A 13,014-nucleotide genomic window follows, 5' to 3' on the forward strand; every position below is an offset into this window, starting at 1 on the left:
AACAAGCTTCGCTTGAAAATATTTTTTTTTGTTCTTGTACATTGTAAACAGACCGAATCAGTAATAAGCCATCAATTTTATATTAAATTGCTTCTAAACTATGTACATGTGTATACAAAGTTGTTTGATTATGAAGTTAGTAAATTGAAAGTAGTGGCTTCTTCCAGAGCTCGAAATCGACTTTTCTATTTAAAATCCGAGTAGATTTCGAATTCTGGCTCCTACTCTTAAAGTGGTTTGTCATTTAATTGTTCACTTAGGAGTCTTTCACTTAATGCGTAATCTCTTAGGGGAAGATGGGGTTGAGACTTATTAAATTTCAAAGAATTTGGGAGGATGATCGATTTTTCGCATTATGTATCTTTATTTTGATCTCAAGTTCTTATGACAACCCACTTCCATAATTCTATTTACTTATACTAATCACCAAATTCCTGAATCGACAAATATTTCCATGACCAAGGTTATTTATCTCCCCATTAGAGACGATAATATAACTCATAAACTATCTGAGCACAAACTTTTTCATTAATATCACTCAGTCTATTTTCGTTACATTTTCATTAACATATCTTCTTCATCAAACTTTGTCTGTGATAAAAATAATTTCACAGTAATACACAAAAAAAAACTTCCATTGCGTCATATATCAACAAGTATTTGCTAATGGTAAAAAAACATTAACCCATGTTAACAAAATATTTGAAAAAATACTCGACCCTGTTGAGTGAATTTAGCGCATTTTTAAAGCAGGAATCAGTATTTGATTGACGAATTAAATCGCATTTTATCATTTAACGGTTTTCTAAAATTCAAATTTTAACGGTTCAAAATTTGAACTCGAAAAGCACGTGTTTTTGCTCATAGAATATAAAAATCATTAATTAAAGTGTTTTTGGATAAGTTTATGCTTGGAGACTAATATATACCGGAGTAATTCGATGGTACAGCTCTTAAGCTTTAAAATAGAGCTTCCTACAATGTCTAATTGTCGAGATCTCACACCTCACCCAGCCGTTTAACCTACCAGCCAAACAAAGTGTATTACTAAGCCTCCTGTTTTTCAAAAATATGACAAGAAATTCAACGAAAATCTTTCGCATTTTTAACATGATCTAACAAGTGTTCAAGTTCTCACCGTGAACAAACAGCAGGGAAATTTGAATTGCTAATGATCAAGGGCATTTAATATTGTTTTTATGAGGGATTTTGAGGGTCAAAAAGTAACTTTGAACTTTCTAGAATTTTCTGTAATTTAAATTATTTTTGACCGTTATTTTTTCCAATTTGTTTGAGTTCAAGAGTTCAGTCATCAGAGTAATCTAATCTAGAACTACTTAAATCCACGACTTTTACAGAATAATAAACTCATGAATTGTCTCAATTTTACTCACATTTGATTGATACTCACTTAAGATTGTTGACTTTACGACCAGAACAAAAAACTTATAAGAAACAAATAAAATTAAATTCAATTTACCGCATTATCAAGATGACCGAACAGAACTGACATAAAATTAATTTTCCATACCAAATATATCTAAAATGTGTTCTTCTACAATGTCGTCTTTACTTCTGTTTGCTTTGATAATAAATATATAGACATATAAAAGGGAGAACTGTAGCGATTTGACAGTAATTAGTGGATTGAAGATAATTAGATATAATGAATAATATAAATAGTAATAATGAAAAATGTCGTACATCCAGATTGACATATATAAACACCCACCGAAACCACTCTGTATTCTCCACTTGATTAATGTTTTTGATCAAAATCAATCATGATTAATTTTTGTTTTATTTCAAATTAAAGGAAAAAAGTCAAAGAAATTATAATTTATGAAGTAGGAATTAAAAATGAGTTTAGTAGGCTTTGGAAGTTAAGGATAGAGAGCTTTTTTGTTGTAAAATATAGAAATTTGAAACTTTTTTGGACAACATACAAGAATTTGAATTATTGTGATTAGAACAAATGGATTTCCAACTCTGATTCAGTTGCATGAACACAGATCCACCAATGCATGCAATCGAGTAGCTGGTTGCGATCCAATCAAACCGACCTGAGTGAATAGAACAGTAAAAAGCTCCAAAATTCAACTCGAAGACTGAATTATGAACCATACTCGCCCTCAGATGCCGCCTGAAACTGCCCTCAATATTGGATCAAGATATAACCCTATCGACAATCAGTCAGAACAGAATCAAAATCACAATATACTCAACTTGCCAAGAAATAAAAGTATGTGAAAAATCAAACAAATAATGTTAATTGGCAATAATGTGACTCTTAATTGGAACTCTTTATAAATTTACTAGTGCGTTAGGAAAATTAATCACGTCCTCATGAAACTCTTTTGAGTTATTTTGACATTGAAAAATATTCCTTTTCCTTCTCTTTCTATTTAATGAAATTAACGTAAATCAATTTGAATTGTGGAAATGAAAAATTGATAGGTTAAGTTATGGCAGGCAACATTATTCATTGTTTTATCATTTAACATGCCTGAGTATGGCTTCAGTTCTCACTATTATTATTGTAGATTAAATTTTATTTATGGGGTCGTTCACTTATGTGAGGTCGCTTTTTAATGGGGGATGGGGGAAGGGTTATATGCTTTTGGAATCAGTAGTGAGCAACCTTGTAATTTTCGCGGCACATCTTGGCAGTAAGCTTCGAACAAAAGAAAATTTTGAAATAAGAGGTAGAAAATACATAATTTTGTGTGACGTAACAAGTGAACAGACCCCATTCAGAAACTATTCATAATTCAAATGTAAAGAATGAGCTTCGTTCTGTTGCTTGAGGTGATTGCATAATCATGCTATAGTTCCTATAAATAGTTTTAATGAAATTATTTTAGCGTGAAATTAGTTTTCAGAATATAAATTCGAAAAATATTAATTAAGTAAAAAAAATTGTATATATTTTGAGGGCAAATTGAGCTTTATCGATAAAAATTAATTTTTTCAGAGCGTAGCAGCTAGAGGGTTTGAATCCCTCCCTCTTCCTCTCCTGGTAACAGTCAACAACAGATACATGCGTGTTTGAATAATTTCAGTTTATTTACAAAACGCTCTTAAGAGGAGGAGGAAGTAGGGCATGGGTGCAGGGGGGTTTATTTCTAAAAATCTAATTTTTTTATGAATGTTATGTATTGGAGGGATGTCGGGAGTTCAAAAAGGCGACTATTTGGGTTCAATAATAAGTGAATGACCCCACAGCTCTCTATCTCCAATCCTACCTATCTACATCCTTACAATAATTCATCAGATCCACAATTAATCGCTCATACAACTAACACTACAATGTACAGCACTTCAAATAGTTTAAACTGTAATTCATCTACTTATGTGATTAACAGTTAATGTTCATTGTCTGATATAAATTTACATCAAACAATGCGGTTCCAGACAACAGAACTACATTGTACACATCACATATGAAAGTGAGCATCAGCAGACACTAACAAATTGTATATCTACGATTGAGAATCCAAAAAAGTTCTCAGTAAAACCTAATCACAAGCTTATTAATTATGTTCCATACATACCCAGTTAATCTATTTGTGACATTATCTCAAATTGCGTCATTAACATAAATTATAAAGTTTATTGTGTGAAATTGTAGACGAAATGTCTTCTAAATCAACATGTGTATTGACAATGTAAGAATAAGAACAAAGGATGAGGTTAAAGAATTACTTTTGTACGCAAATGTTGTTAAATTTAGATTTAATTAAAGCAAATTTGAGTTGTAACGACATTAACACGTGCTAAGTACGTAATTATCATTTACGATATCTTCGACATTGATAGTCTTTTCGAGTATTAGGCATTAATTTTGATGTCACTCATAATGACTAATGTTTTTTGCGCATATATGAATTATTTCCAATGAACTTGATTGGAAATATGTTGTTAGAAATTATTGCTTAGTTAAGCTTATTGTTAATGTGAGTCATTTCGAATTAGACATAAATTATTCACATCCAAGACTGAACGTTATCAGCTTTTGTTTGGGGAGGTTATTAATAACAATTATTTTATTTCCTCTCTTTTTTGTGTGCTGCACACATATTCTTGTAGATTTCATAATTATTATATCTAGTTATGATCATTTTGTCTGTTTGATTTTGTATGTTTGTATTAATAATAGTAAGTCGGATGTTATTAATAAATAGGAAATTGTGTCGCTTTATAGCTCGGGGTAGACTTTTTGGAACTATTAAATGTGAGAGGGTTGATTGAATTTTGATGTTTGTTGTTTTTTGATCTGTGTTTGTGGATGCACTGGTATTGGCAGTATTGGTAAGTTAACTTAGTCCAACGTTCGATATTCTCGGTTCTGGTAGGGTACAGTTCAGGTGTCCAACATTGCCTTACTATGTGTCTCACTTCAATATTCTAGTAGTATGCATAATGACGTATTTATGGGATTTTCGGAGCCAAACCCCTTTCTCCCCACTTTACCAAATTAGCCGTTTCATTTCATAATTCCATTGGTGTATGAAGGGGCGAGGGATGATGTTTGGCAGCCAGGGTCGAGTCATTGAGAGCACAGGCCCCCCTCCAGCAATTGTAAAATCAATATTTTCTGACTATGTGCCTGGTATGTATTCATCAAAAAAGAGGAGGTACGAGTGTGGGAGTTTGACTTTCATCCCCTTCTCCTCTGAGCACGCTCCTGTCAATGACCGAAAAAATGCTCCTCAACCACACTAACCCTCACATTAGAACTACGTTCCTCCTTAACACTTTATATTCCGTTCCTATCCTTCGTCTCATTCTCGTAAAGCGTATTTGTGAGTAATTTATTATTTATTTATAAAGTGTCTGTTTACCATGGTAAGTGACAAAGCCATGTATGAAAAGAACAGGATAAAATATTTATCCAACTCTTAGATTTTATTTATTAAGTAATAAACAATAATGTGTTGCAACATAAACATAAAGTATGTAGATGGTTTTATGATTCTTCTTATATTAATCTGTGATGTATATTTAATTGGATATACTTGAAGTCGAGAGCATTTGAAGTGAATGGACATTATTGATGATTGGGGTAAGGAATTGATAAATATTAATAAGGATTTTTGTAAAAAAAATTCAAAAAAATTTTGACCGTTATTTTTTAACATTTTTTAAAATAGTTTCAAAAAGCTCTTATCATTGAGAAGTATTTTTAGAACTTAGCACATTAAACTCCAAGTTGAACCATGGTGAAATTTCTTGCTTTGTCATTTCTGCAAGTAACTCACCGAAAATAAATGACCGTTAATTACATACACAATACATCACACTATGAAGTAAAAACAAACAAACAAGCAAGCAAAAACAAGAGAAAAAGTAACAGGAAATTATGGTAAAAAATTAATGATTTTCCATTCACACTTAGTCACAAAAACCTGTGTATGAATAGTTATTATATGGAAATGTTTATTTTCTACTGAACTGTATGAAAAGCTTAGAGGTAGTGAATAAATGGAACTATGAATGAATGAACGCAAAACAAAAAATACCTTTCTATTCAGGCTGAATAATGAATGCAAATTTCAGTTTTTTTGCCATAAAATCTATTTTTAAACTATTTTTTCATGTGAATTTCAATTAGAGAAATTTAATGAAAAGTAATTAAATTCTATTTTTTTTTGAAATTTCATATTTTTGATGGATTCAGAATAGTTTTGATGAATATTAGTTTAATTAAATAGCTTTTTGTTGTGACGTTTGAAAAATTTAAAGAATAAATTGGAAAAAATCAAATTTGACAAAATTTTAAAAATTTGAATTTGAAAAAATTTGAAAAACCCAAATTTGAAAATATTTAAAATTCAAAATTGAAAAACTTAACAAACTCAAATTTGAAAAAGTTTTTAAAGATCAAATTTCAAATTAGCAAAAACTTTAATAAATTCAAATTTGAAAAAATAAAAATTTAAAGTTCAATCTTGAACAGAATAAAATTTAAATTTGAAAAAATTTAAAAACAATTTCATCAAATTTTAAAAATTCAAAATTTTAAAAACTTTTAAAAATTAAAATTTGAAAAAATTAAAAAAATTCAAATTTTAATTTTTATTCAAATTATATTTTCAACTAAATGCATTTTAATTAGCAATAAAAGCATCTTCTATGAAGCTTTAAAAAAGCAGCTTTCATTACAAAATCCTGAATTAAATCTTAATCATCGTAAAAGTCTCAATTTTTTTCATGTTTATAAATTAAAAAAGCGGAGTTCTTTTCAGAAGCTATTATCAAATTAATAAATAAGAAGGAATCTACCAAGAAGGGAAATCCGCACTTCCTGGAAAAACTAATTAAAACATGACATTGAAGTCAACGTTAAACATTTAATTAAAATAAAAGTTTTTAAATCTTTAACTTTTTCTAGCTTTAAAGAACTTTACTTAATTTAATTTAAGTTTTGTTTTGTATTAGATTTTTGGTAACTTAGAAATAATTCGACAAATTACAAAATAAATAAAATCCTTCATTTCCTTCGAATTTGTACAAGATTATTCAGCACGTCTTAGACATTGTATTGTATTTAATGAATTCAAAAATAGATCCAATTAAATTTATTTTTCCTTGTTACTTAACGAGATTTATTGTAAACAGATTTAATCCTTTTACCGTAAACAACGAGCTCGACGATTTCGTGGAATTTTTTATCCTTACCATTCAGATAATTAGCATTCTATAAATGAATAGCAAGGTTTTTGAATTGGGCACGAAAGTGCTTGTGGGCAAATATAAAAATTTGAGATTTTTGTGAATTTAAGGATTTTTTTGGCTGCTGATCCTGAAATTCAAATTTGAATACTTTCATCATTGCGGCCAGTAGGGGCGTATTAAGAGGGGAGCTATTGGGCCAAACTTCGCAAAGAAGTGATGAAGGGAAGGTCCTTTTGGAAAGAATTCAATTTTACGTCGCTAACTCCACCAAGGCTAAGGAATTACTTCAAATGATCAAAAACCTTTTGAGAATTCCCTCAAGTTGATAAACACTAAAGTACTTAAAAATAAAAGGTAACGTCTATAGCCAACATTGAAGCTCGCTTAAAAAATACCTCACATTGCTTCCATCTTTGCTCAAAAGCAAACTAGATCAACAAGCATACCAAGGAATTCTACAGTGTTTATTTGTCTCTTGAGAAATTTTATGCAAATTTCTTACAAACAAAATACTTTTTTTTTCGATGCAGCTACAGAATATTTTCTTAAAATATTTTATAAACTCTTGGGTCAGCAAAATAAAAGAAAAACTTTCGGTCAAGTTTGTCATTTTGGACAGAATAAATTTTTATTTCAAATCCATAATATAAAGTTTTACCAAAAAATAAGGAAAGAAGAAAAGTTTCGCATCTCAATATGAATGACAGAAGGTCAGAGTCAGTCAGAATTTGTGAAACAACTTTAGAGTAAGTAAAGAAGTAAGCAGGAAGTTTATGCATAAAAGATTTCCTTGTTATTTTTCTTTTGATCAATTCAAGATTAATATTTGATATTGCTATGATGCTTTTAGGATAGTCTTAAGACTGCACTTGATTTGCATATTGTGTGTTGCTTCCTTTTTGCTATTTTGCATTTGGAAACTTAAAGATGCTTGAATAAGCAAAAACTTGAAGCTTTAAATTGTATTTTTAACAATTTTAACATGTTTGTATAGAAGTGGCTTGTTGGCGGAATGGTTCAGTACTTCGGTATCTAGCTATTGGAATACTGACCCAGCGATCATGAGTTCGAGACTCGGAGGACAAATTCGTCCTTTTTTGAACCATATGTAGTGGAAATGAGACTCACATTAGTACTTTGTAGGCTACAGGCAGTAAAACTGGAGGTCTACTGAGTCTTGAGGTCTGGCGCACCTTCATTAGTTTAGCAATGCAATCATGCCCTAGCAAAGCATTAGATCCAAATACCCAAAAAAGTCGATTTTCCGTGTTACATACTAAGCGTACAGCACCTTGATTGTTTTTCACAAGATATCAATTTGAACCGTCAACTCAGCATTTCTACCATAAAATACAGCTCTATATTTCCATTTCCGATGAATTTCACATGACCAAGTTCTTATACAAATTCATATTTGATATTTGGACATTTAAGACATTTTATTATAAAATTGAAAAATATTATTCAATATTCAAAACAGCAGCCATTCATGATGATCATTGTCGTTGATGAATATTGGATGATATTGTAAAATTATTTATTCAGTCTTAGCATCATTATGCTCATAACTGAGTTTTTGATGTATTGTTTTTAATTTTTAATGTTATGGGATATGAGCCAGTGGTGGAGAACCTGTGTGCCGCGGCACAGGATGCACAAGAAATTCTATGATTCGTACGCTGTGTTCGATTTCAATCGAGTCTTACCACAAAGATGTGCCGCGTAAATAAAAGGTTGTCCAACACTGATCTACGCAAAAATGGTCCATAGCTCCTTAATTTAATATTTAAGAAATAGCACTACAAATATTAATATTTTGCAAATATTTAACTATTCGCTACAAAGCTAATTGCCATTTTTGCATCTATTTAAGTATGATTTGTGCATCTTACAAAGCGCAGCATAAATAAAAGTACACAACAGAAGTAAGAAAATATTAAAATTGCATTTTATAATAAGAGGATTAAATAATTAAAAATCGTTGCAAAAAGCACTCAGACACGACTTTTATTTACACAAAAAGGAAAAAGTAGAGCACTTCGTATTTTATAAGGAATAATTTCAATTGCTAATTTAAATTCATAACTTTCATTTTAAAAGGGTTTGTTAACAAATAACATCCATCAAACTTTTTCACTAACTTAATAAGAAATAAACTTTCTCAAAGTAGTAATTTCCCCGTAGTCCCAAAGTTTAAGCTGATTAACGAACACCAACAAAATGATTTGAGACCAAACAATGGAAGTAATTTGCATTCTTTTGTAAGGTGAAGGCAAAAATGTCAACAAAAGAGAGAGATTTGGATAGGAATGTTAACTTTAGATATGGGCTTAAGTGAGAAGTCTAGCAAAATATTCAAAAGCTGTCTCTGAGCTCATACAATGTCATCGTCATGATGCGTTGCTTGGGATTAAGCTTTCGTTAAGCTGTCCCTTACAAAAAAAGGAACGATTTTAGGGTAATGATAATACTGTACTGTACTGTACTGTAGCATGCTCTTTTTCTGTTGGGTTCTTCTATTGGCATGACGCTACAGCTTTAAGTCCGTTCTTTCAATATTCCCATTTTTATTGCATTCCTTGTAGCTATCCCGGTTGGCTCACGTTGTTCATGATAGCCAGATGACGGTCAAATAGCTTCAAATGGGCATTTTCATGCCAGTTAATATGAAAATTGCTACTTGGGACTCCAAATGACAGTTACTTGGCTGCCATGAATAATTTTGAGCCGATCGGACAAGATTCCATTTTTTCGTGCTGAACTGTTTCAAGTTCCTAACCCGTTTCCTAATCAATCATTGATCAAAGGACCCAATATCGGACTTTAACTTGTACATTAAAGTAGTCAAAGGATTTGAACTTCTGAAAAATCAGAAATTTGACAGTTATAGGATTCGAACTGACAATCCTTTCAGTTATCACATTAAATTTTGAGCAAAGCATGTTGCCAATAACTCCACAGAGGACCTTAACTGTTGTTGATTTATAGTCACATCTTTATTTCCAGCAAGAATTCATTAATTGTCCTGAAAATCTCATTTTAACATCACATCACTTATGCCTGACTCCTTATTTAATTTTGAATAGAAAAGCAATGAAAAAAAGTATTCAAAATGTCACAATGAAGACATCCTACAAATAAATTGTATACAATTTTGTGGACAAAAAAGAACATCCTTTCCAAAAACTGTCATTTTGTCCCTCTTTTTTTGTTAATGCCTTTTGAAGTAGGCCAATTATTTTCATTTACTGAGCATGAAAATACGTCAACATAGAAGAGACATTTTACGCTACAGAAATGTACACAAGAAATTGAATAAAAGCTTCATTCAGGATACATAAAAATCCTTTCAGTAAATTCTACCTTTTTTGTCCTCTTATTCAACGGTATGTACGAGAAAATTAATGACGAGTGTAATGAATAAGAATGAAATGAAAGGTGTATGTTAACATACATATATACAGTATAAGAAAGAAGGAAGGAGCAGCTCTTGACATTTATATATCATGTCGTTCCTTTACCTTACTTTATGACACAACTTTAAGCTCGGCAACAAATTTTAATACTTTTTTTTTACCTCCTTCATTCTTCCATTCATTTATTTTAAATTATTATTGTCGTGTATGTAATTTAGAGTTTAGAATATTAATGTCTGGTACGTGCTTTTGATGATTATTGATTTTTATATTCTGTTGAATATGCTGACTTTGGGCTTGAGTAAAATATGTTATTAAATATATATGAAAAAAATTTATTTAACTAAAAGAATCAATTACGAAGACGTTGAGTATTGTTACTATATAATTTGGAGAAACATTGAGGATGTGTTAATGCCTGTAATTTTAGCTTTTGTCTGAATATCGGGGTTTTTATGGCTTTGTTTTGCAAAATACGGACTATCCGAAAGAGACATGAAATACAGTAGTCCCAAAATCTGGCATGAAACCTGAATCATGGAGACCTGGAGCCGGAATTTGCAGCTTTGTCGACCTTCCGGGTTAGTCACTGTAGAATTGAAAATGGCTATTTTGGACCTTCTCAACCTTCCACCACTTCATCTTCTTTGAGTCGAATTTCTTGCGTGCTGTTTAGTGAATACCTTGTGATTTAATATTTTGAAGCAGCACACTTAACTCTATAGATATTTGTGAGGAGCACCATGGAGTCGTTCACTTATTGTGTTCAGGAGGGTTGAAGAGTGGGATATCGTTAAGGCACAACCTTGTTTTAGCGGTTATACGGTGACATAGCGATGTCTAAGCCAACACATTGACTGTTCGTGAATCTAATGTATCGTAGCGTTTACCATCAATGCTCTAAACGAACTAAAAACTGAATTCAAAAGCCAAAAAACCCCTTTAAATATGACATATATTCATATTTTTAATGCCAACTGCATGTACAAAAAAGTCAATGGAAAACTATCAATCAAAATAGCATTTTATTGCTGCAATAAAGCATACATAGCAAGTTGGCACAGTGCAAATATTTCATATGATATTTTTTCATATGTTTCACATCAATAATCAAAGTAAGCATAAATACAACAAAGTATTTATTGCAAAATCAGCAAATAAGTCTGCATGCCAAAAAGTACTGCTGCAAACTGAGTGAGATTTTCATGCAGTAGTATGAAAAATCCATTAAGATGCAATAATTCTTCACTGTATATGACACGTGCGTCGACACATTATTAAAATATATGAGGATTTATGGAAGTTAGCTCGTGTACGCGCCATTGTTGCTGAGAGTTGCTCTCATTTGATGACGCAATGCATAATGATATTAACTATAGTGTAGTATGTATAAATTTTTAATGATAATTAAATGTGCTTGTTTATACGCAGCCTTCAGGGAGAGATGGGAAGAAGATATGGCGACAAAAATGGAGAAGTTGTGGGTATGGAAATATTTTAAGGGATGAATACGAAAGGATGTAAAAAAGTCATTTTGACATGGACGGAAAAAAAGAAATATTTATGTCAAAAGCCACTGGCATGATACGAAATGGAAAAAAAGGATGGAGAAGTAAATTTTGATGATGTTTTTGCAGGAAGTTAGAAATGGAAAATGTAAGGTAATTAAGCCATTTTCTTTTATGTTTTGGGAATATTCTCTGCGAACTTTGTTGTTTATTTGTGATAGGGACTGTCCTCTTGATAAATATTTAATGAGCTCTATCTGAAATTCAATCGAAATATCTGTGGTACTGGGGAAAAGGTATATATAGCTATACAGAAAATATTCTGGATTATTGCCATGTTTAATATGAAAAGTATGCTCAAATGATTTTCAAATTTCACCTTGAGCTGAAGTTTTTTCAAATATTCAGTATGTCCAATACTTAGGACATTTGGAAACAAATCTTGAATATTTTTCAGATTTTTGAAATTCAAATATTTTTTAACCGTTATAAATTCAAATAATTTTCTACTGTTAAAAATTCATTCAAGATTTCAAAGGTTACAAATTCAAAATTTCAATCATTGCAAAATTCAAACATTCCAAAACCGTTAAAAACTTCATTCAAAATTCCAAATGTCCTTACCTTGTCGAATCCATACATTCATTCCATCCACATCCCCTGCAATCAGTAAGACACAATAATAAGAATGTGAATGATGTTCTATGTAATGGTCAATTTCCTATTCGGTTATCCATATCTAACTTAAATTTTTGATTGATTGAGTATCCTTTTTTGTAGAATGAAAGGTCGAGCAACTTTGGATGGGATATAGACATAGAGAAATATTTTTAGGGTTCTTATTTTAAAGTACTTTATATTCTGATAAACATAATGCTATAAAAGATACTTGAAGATTACAGGAAGGACTCTTTTATGACTGATTTCATTTTTGTAATAGAATTAGGTTAGAATTTTGAGAATTTGGCACAAAGATGGCTTGAAGTAACTGGATGAAATCAATAATATCCTTTCTAGTCTTTAATGAAGTTCTATGGGCAGTTTGAAGACTTCAGAATGTATTCTTATGTTACTTTAACTTCATATAAAATGTAAGGAATCTTATGATGAGTCTCATGTCCGTCTCATTCATATTTGTAGTGCTTGTTTCCTCAAAAGGATTATTAATATAAAAATAGACTATCTACATCAAATTCTTAGAAGAGTTACTTCAAAATATATTTATATCTCCTTTTAAGAGTCTCAAGAAGCTATATTAGGATATTAGTACTCATAAGTTGAGGTAAAGACTTATGTAAATTGGCTCAAGGAAGTGGATGGACACTTGAATCTTGAGATGTGATCTTGGTAGATTAAGGACATGCTCATGAAAAATAACCAGACTTCTCCAGATGATTTAATGCATTCAAGAG

The sequence above is a fragment of the Chironomus tepperi genome, unplaced genomic scaffold (assembly GCF_022539635.2).
Source record: "Chironomus tepperi strain 1889 unplaced genomic scaffold, CSIRO-AGI_Ctep_v1 contig_335, whole genome shotgun sequence".
Lineage (NCBI taxonomy): Eukaryota > Metazoa > Arthropoda > Insecta > Diptera > Chironomidae > Chironomus > Chironomus tepperi.